At 40.3% G+C, this 8,362-nt stretch overlaps 1 long non-coding RNA gene across 1 annotated transcript; it reads right to left on the bottom strand.

Moving 5' to 3' along the window:
* Positions 1-7,194: 7,194 nt before the first annotated feature.
* On the bottom strand, positions 7,195-7,712 carry LOC127327150 (uncharacterized). Its single transcript, XR_007868406.1, has 2 exons — positions 7,503-7,712; positions 7,195-7,404 (listed from the first exon to the last, which is right to left on the bottom strand). It is a non-coding gene; the product is annotated as an uncharacterized lncRNA (long non-coding RNA).
* Positions 7,713-8,362: the final 650 nt, after the last annotated feature.

The raw sequence follows: 8,362 nt of genomic DNA, 5'->3' as shown, positions 1-8,362 counted from the left end.
GGGGATGCATATTTGGCAGTAGCAAGGTAATAGACGCTATTCTAAGGCAACAAAGTGAGAGATAGTTTTCTCTCGTGGATATAGCATGTGTGCAAGAGATAGTTTCTCTCGTGGATATAACATGTGTGTGAGAGATAGTTTCTCTCGTGGATATAACATGTGTGCGAGAGATAGCTTCTCTCGTGGATATAGCATCTCTATATCTTTTTTGAAGTATTCTTCAAAAGAAATCTGAACTTAAAACCACTAGGATGGGATAACGCTATTTTCCTTTCTCTGGCACTCACCATATGACCCCAAAAACCTTTCCACTTTCCTCCGTACCCTCCCGGTACCTCAACAAAACAACTTCCTCTTTTTTCTTATTGAAAACATTTTCAAAACAAAACTCATCAGGCTAAGCAACAGCCATTCCAATCGTCCATGACCGCGGACGCGACTATTCGAATAGATTTATACTCTGCAGAGGTTGCACACTTTCCCCACAAGATCCGTGAGTCTATCATGTGGGTATCTTCCATGCATATCAACTATGCCATGACAAACACTCGTACATAACTCTTTCCTATTTTCCCTAGCATAGGACCCTTCCCCATGGAGTGTGTACTTCCCCGGCAAACCATGGCAGCTCACCTCATTGAGTGTGACCCCATTACCACACGGGAGACCCATGGTGTCTTCCGGACAGGTAGCCCCGAAGGCATCCCGTTATACGATTGTCCAAACCAACGACAATCCGAATTCTGGGGTGACAACACCCTTATATAGTTGTGAGGCATCCCATACTAAGGCGAACAAACTCCGAGTTAAGCCCATCCCACTTAGGCCTTGTTCGTTTTGTTGGGATTGCATCCAGACCTGGAATACATCCAGGTTTGGATTTGGTTAATCCCGACCCTCCACCCAAACCCCAACAATCCATGTTAATCCCTTGCACATAACCCGATATGTTTTCCATGTGTTCGGTTAATCCAACGAGAACGCAGCATCGTTGTATTCACCTGCCGTTGCTAGCGCTCCCTCGCGTCGTGGAAAAATTCCACATGTTCGATGGCGATTGTATTTTTTCTAGACGTGCTCAGTGAAATTTGACGGGATGGGTAGGGCTATTTATCCAGTAGAATCCAGTGCTCGAATAACCGAAGACAACAAATATGTTGGGCTGGAAAAAATACACGTCGGGCTGGGCAACCGGGATTGGGCCACAATCCAGGCCAATCCATGCCTCTGAGGGATTAAACGAACGAGGCCTTAAGGGTAATGTGGTTGCACGGTTAAATAGTTTGGATGAATACATAGGCGCAAAAGTTTTTGAACCATCATTTTCCTTCCTTTTCCTTGAACATCCATTTTTACGAATATCTCTACTTTCATAAACTCACACTTGGGCAAGACCAAAAATCCTCCAAGGTTTTCAAAACATTTGGCAAACATTTCCGAGGGGTTCCCAACCTAAGGTTTTATTGTCTTGAACAAGGGCTACATAAGGGCATGATGCTACTCATCACACAACTAAGGAGAGGGTAATTAGGTATCAAAAGAGTCACTCATACTTGGGAACTAGATGAATACTCCGCGCGCTGCGGAGGAAATCCTCAGTGATATTTTCATACAAATAGAAATATAATCTTAAGTGAGATAGTGTAGAATTGTGAGTGAAATTATAAATCATAGGGCAAATATAATGTTCATAGACACTTTTTGGATATGTTCCGGCCAAGTTTCGGGAGTAAAGGAGGATCATATATTCATGACTGCTGAGAGAAAGGATGTTCTGGTCATGTACTGTTTTAGCACTTTGCTTCAACTTTATAATCTTGTTGTAGCCTCTTCTTCTTATCGATGTCTCACTTGTTCAATCTTCTTGTTTGCATCTTCCCTTTTTCCTCCTCACAATACCAGCAAAAACACTACGGTACATGAATTTGATTCAACAGACAACTGATCGGATGAGCTGTGCCTGCACATCCTCTCAGCTCAAAGCAACCATGAAAATCCTACCGTGAACACCAGGAAATTAATTTAAAAAACCAGTGAAAAACTTAGATACCTTGGTGGCGGACTCTTCCTTGAAGGAAGAGATGACCATCCATATCAGCCTTCTTCTCTACACTAGTTAAAATGCCCGTGCATTGCCACGGGTGACGGATCACTCAAATCATTAAAACTAGTTTGCTAAACATGTAATTTGAGGCATATTTTTTTATGATTTCACCTTATTCATAATCTTTGTGATACCACTTCGTTCATATCGCAGAAATGTCTTTCATATACATATGATGTGCAAAAGCTCTTGTTATGTGTTGGGGCGTTTCACCTTACGGCATGTGCAGTGGTTGATAAGACTGTTTTATCTTTATTATGTCACATAATCTAGATATAATAATAAAACATGATCTACAATGAGTTATTTTTAGTATTATCTTTAGTATCGAGACATCTTAAATATATGGTGAGAGAGATTGTGCTAAGAGATTTCTCTTTTCTCTACATCAACGTTTATCCTACGTGCAGTGCTAAGATATCACCATTATACATCACTTAGTCATCAAGAAAACTCCACCTGATTGTCTCCACTATTGTCTCGATGTGTTGACTAAAAATGTCTAAAATGCCCCCACATCTTTCTGTTGCTACAATAATAAAATACTACAAATAAGTACAAAGATGCAATCAAAATGAAATTAAACTTAATTAACACAACCCAAATTGTTAGTTTTGCGACCTTTTACAGTTAACTTTGCTTACAACGACTACCCCCTTGATAACAGTGCCATTTTTTTATCAACGATCAATTTCAAACGCATGATGGGATTGCCCGTGCGATTGCAACGGGAGCAGAAATATTTTAGTGATTTAGCACTAATGATGTTAAACATGTAATTTTAGGGTCCTCATGCACATCAAACATTATTGTAAGTTATATACCATGGTCGCCGTATATAGGAAAGATGGCCACTTAAAATTTTCACTTCACATGCTTTGTCATCATATGTATAGATAACAAGGACCTAGCAAATTCTCTAATTAAATAATTCAACATTATGATGGGAAGGGGACATTTTCTTTGGCTCCGTAGGGTGAGTTTGGTTTCTCTTACATCGACATGAGCAATATGATACATTTTATCCAGCTCACATGCTAGCCCGCTCGAGAAGAATTCATCAATAATATTTACACAATGCTTGTGGGAATTTGTTTCCACTGTAGACTCACAATGCACTTTTTTGGATTAACAGAAAAGCACAACAGTTGTTTGATAAATAAGCGGTGCTTAGGTACTGAAAGTGAAGTGTGCTATCTAAAATAGGTACTGAAAGTAGCTGATTGTTTGATAACATAGTGCTTCAGGAATTTGGCAGCAGGCTTAGAAAGTAAGAAGCAATATGTTAGTCCTTTTCTATCTGTTTTTCTCTTTGCATTGTAAACTCTAAAAAATGATCCATGAGAGTATGCTGTAGCATCAGCTATACCACCACATACACACGGGAGGGGACAGGTCAAAACTGTCATCTATTTTACAAAAGAACTAACACTATGACCTAAGTTTCTGAAATTGTACAGAGGAAAATTGAATTGAACTTCAGACAGCCTCGTGTTGTTCCCAGTTCTACACTCGCATGTACATAAGCTCCTTGATTCTCTAGCCACATGCCATGGTTGCTGAATATGCAGCTTGATGCTTACCAGTTTAACCTGCATTTCAGGCATGGAACACATGAATTGTTATAGTGAAGACCCCGTATTTCAGCCTCAAAAAAGATATACTGCCTATTTCTTATTAAAAATTATTACGTTATATTTACAAAATATACGAATGAAAATCCAAATAAGAAACTTTTTTGGCCTAACGACTACAGGGTCTTAAGATAGCAGAAAATGCAAATAAATCCTGTTATTGTGCAAATTTAATAGGCTCGGTCTTGCCAGGTCGCTCGGCGCAATCGTTTCCCTTCTATTAATTTGAAGTGCCACTGAAATTTTTCAAGAATTATCACTCTACTGAGTTTTCTATACCATATAACTTCCAAATGTACTATTACTCGCTACTTATTTGAAAAACCCTATGATATAATCTACCTAGGCTACCATCAGACTATGTATGAATGTAAGACCGAATCGCCAACTCGAAACACAGATCTCTGCTAGAAAACAACACAATAATCTACACACGACCATGGTTACCAGATTAAAGAATCATTATCATTAATAATTCATGGTTACCGTAAGTAGACATAGACGTGAAAATTATACAACTTCCTTGCCTGGGTCAGAGAATTTGGAAGTGGAACATCAAATATTGCCAACACTAATCACACGGGCACATATCTGCAGGCAACAAATCGAAGTCCAGTTTATTCGATGTGGCAAACTACTATTAATTCCCTCTTGTGCAAGAATAATGCTACCTGAGACATGCTGACATGTGATAGTCCAGTTTAACGCAAACAACAACAACAATCAAAGCCTTTTCCCACGCAAACATTGATAAATAATTTCTAAGAGTTGATGGAAGAATTTAAGATTAGTGTCCAGCTCAATTTACCTAGATACTAATTGTCCATACAAGCGGTGCATCGCAATACACCTTATATTCTGGAATTTTTCTCAAAAAACTATATGGCTTATATTTAGGAACCGAGGGAGTATTCAACGCAAGCGCAATAAATCTAGATTGACAAAAGTGCAGATGTAACATCGACGATCTGGACTAAGCATTTGAGATAAATTGTACATTATTAGATCAGACAATTAAGGATACCTAGTTTCTTACCTCGTGAGGGATTTTAGTGACATGCACAACGCTAGCACGATAGTGCGCTACCGCCGCAACCTTGGTCTCACATGACATCCCCTCCTCTATTGGTACAGATCCAAGTTTACCTGTTGTAGTATCACGATTATGTGACCATGATAGCAAGTTAACAACCATGCACTCCACAAAAGTGGATAAGATGTAGCAGGGAGGCTAGTACATCATTTGGAAAGCAAAAAAGCATGAACTCAGGTCAAGGTGGAGTTCTTAATTGTGTACAAATGTTCCAAGCTTCAGTTGACAGACATGAAGTACTGTAAAACACACACTTGCATCTCATAAGTAGGAGCTGCTTGTATTCCAATTTAACCCCATCATGCAACAACAGAACCTATGAAAAGTCTAAAGGTATCGGTAGAACTAAAAGCTTCAGATTCAATCTTATGCAAGGAGGTGCTTTAGAATAAGTGTCCCTGAAGTAAAAGAAGTGCTTTAGAATCTTGTAATGGAAGCAAACAAATATCATCCAAGGTGATTTCTTTAGGTAGTCAATCACAATCTTGTAATGGAAGCAAACAAATCTCATCTAAAAATCGGTAAGCAAAATACACACGCCGGTTCAATTGCATCTAAATATAGGTATTCATGATCGTTCTTGCTATGAATGTCAACTATATATTCTCTACATTCTGTAAACACCACATATTTTGTCTTTCCTAAAACATCCAAAGATTTTACTTAGGAAGTAAGAGCTTTCCTGGATCTAACCTTTAGTCATGTATTCAGTAGTTTATTAAAGAAATGACAAATACATGATCACCTATGAACTTCCGTCTGTTCCATGCATATTTCTAAAACTTGAGATTTTTCTTTACAATATTAACCTGTTTGCTAAGTGATAAACACATCATGTAAGATTCAGTATTCTGTTTGATAAGTGATATTAACCTGATTGTCGATTATCTATTCTCTACATTCTGTAAACACCACATATTTTGTCTTTCCTAAAACATCCAAAGATTTTACTTAGGAAGTAGGAGCTTTCCTGGATCTAACCTTTAGTCATGTATTCAGTAGTCTATTAAACAAAATGACAAATACATGATCACCTATGAACTTCCGTCTGTCCCGTGCTTATTTCTAAAACTTGAGGTTTTTCTTTACAATATTAACCTGTTTGCTAAGTGATAAACACATCATGTAAAATTCAGTATTATGTACTGGAAGGGGGGAACTTACTTATAATAGTCCCATAAAGATAATCAAAATATGTGAAACCAACTCGAAATTGCTCAAGATTTTCCCAATACTAATACTCCTTAACACTATCACTTGACTCCACAGAAGAAAATGCAGTGTTGCATACTGAATAACACAAGACTGTAATGTATGTGTGAACAAACTGTAGAGCAAAATGGCAAAATGAACCGATGAGATTTAATCTATGATCCAAGTAATGTCTCTAGATAGGATAATAGATACAACTTTCATAACGAGAACCAGCACAAGAATCGGCAGTTATTACTCCTCTAGCACAAGATGTAATGATTTTAGCAGAAATGCATCTGAGCTGCCATGAGCAGGATCAATTTCAGTATAGGATAGAGAATGAGCAACAAAATATTTGTAAAGGCCAGCTACCTTGGGCGTTGGGGAGGTCTTAAGTGGAGATGCATGTGGTGTGCCGCCGATAGTAGCTAGCAGACCTAAAAGCCAAACCCAGCTCTCAACCAATCCAGTAAATAAAGCTCATTCCTTCTATTCTGGTCCAAAAGCCCAACTCTGATCCAAAAGAGATAACATCCATCAGAACAATGTCTATGGAGAGGCATGAACAGGGAATGCGCATCGTATAAATGCAAGGAAGTACTCTAGAATAAGTGTCATAAAAGTAAAAGAAGTGCTTTAGAATCAGTGTTATGGAAGCAAACAAATATCATCCCAGGTAAGTTTAGTTTGGCAATCACAATCTCATCTGAAAATTAGAAAAAAAGCACACCACTCGCTAAAGAGGTAAATACCAATCACACAAAGTGATGTATAATTTCTATTAAAAATTTGACATGAAGTGATATAGAATTTGTAAGACTGCGAAATTAAAGTTCAAGTAAACTGAACTTCATTGGCATTGGGCAGACAAAATGCGGCCAAGAGATAGTTGGACATCTACTTGAACAGATCACATGATGCCCCATTTACATACTTTATTATCAAATATGAAAATTCATTTAGCAAGATTTAACTCTTTAACTGGCATACCATGAACCACAAGGCCTCAACTTTGAAACTGAAACCTTTAATTTTAATGTTTTTGGTAGGCCAAATATCCACCTTTAATGTATGAATCCATGTTGTACTGCTGAAGTTCAGAATATTATCTCTAGCATAGAAAAAAACTTGATCAGGCACTGAAGAGAAGAAAGCACTCATGATTTGACTTGATATATAACCAGCTCTTATGGAGAGCATTTGGCTTTCTTCACAAATTTGGCTCCATGCTCTTTTGGCGACAACAAAATCAAAATTCACAATAGACCAACATCATTTGGAAATCATCTAATAAAGTCAACTGGTGTCCATCTCTCTATCTCACACTTACGTTGAATGCGTTGCTTCAATATGCATCAGGGGCTAAACCGTGTGAGACCCTGAGTCCATCAGATAGCCAAGTATTACATCCTCTAAAGCACCAATCAACGATCAATTCTTATGAGATCTCATCCTCATAATCATGTGGTTTGTTTACCTGGGTCGAGGAGAAGGTCCAGATCGAACTCCGGGGACGGCGGAGGCAGTGAGACTCGGTGGCGACGAAAGGGAGACCTGGTCCCATCGGTACAGAGACCAAAGGTCTATCGCGTTGTCGTTGTCACCCTGAAGGCCTTGATGCCGCATCGACCGATCCCGTCCTCGCCGACCTCCGCGACAAAGCTGGAGGAGGAGGTGATGCTGGAGTGTGGCATTGACTCTGGGTTACAAGAACTATATAAAACTGAATGAACAAGAAGTAAAAGGAGACCCCTTGCCAGCTAGAATCAAGAACTCACCAGATCGGGCACCTCGAGGAGGTCCACCAGTGAATCGGCCTTGGGCGAGGCCACCGTCGGCGGCGGCGGCGACACCGCTGCCCTGACGACCACCACCTCGTCGACCCCCTTGACGGGGCACCGATGGAACGACGACTCCAACATGGGAACGACCTGATTCATGACCTCCGGGCCGGCAACCATGTCCGCCTCACCAATCAGATGCCTCCCTCCCCGACGCGTGCGGCGCAACAACCTCCCGAACCTCTCGGATCCGTCCCCTTGGTGGTCGCACCACACAATAAAAATCCCCAACAGGCCTCACCCAGAATTCAGCGGGAGGTCCGGTGGCCTTTCCGCGATCCGAGAGACGCGATTTGAAGTTTTCCTGGGACACACACGCAGACGCAGACGCAGACGCAGACTTTCGTGATCCGAAGCGAAAGAAGAGACAAAACGGTGGAAATTAGGAGGGAGTTACCACTATTTGTTCGCGCTCGCGCGTGGTGATGTCGTGGATGCGGGTCCTTGAGCGTGTGGTTCCGTGGTCATCTCTCCATGCGAGAGGAGGCAGGCCTGG

The sequence above is a fragment of the Lolium perenne genome, chromosome 3, assembly GCF_019359855.2.
Source record: "Lolium perenne isolate Kyuss_39 chromosome 3, Kyuss_2.0, whole genome shotgun sequence".
NCBI classification, from domain to species: domain Eukaryota; kingdom Viridiplantae; phylum Streptophyta; class Magnoliopsida; order Poales; family Poaceae; genus Lolium; species Lolium perenne.
This window is presented reverse-complemented; position numbering and strand designations above follow the sequence as displayed.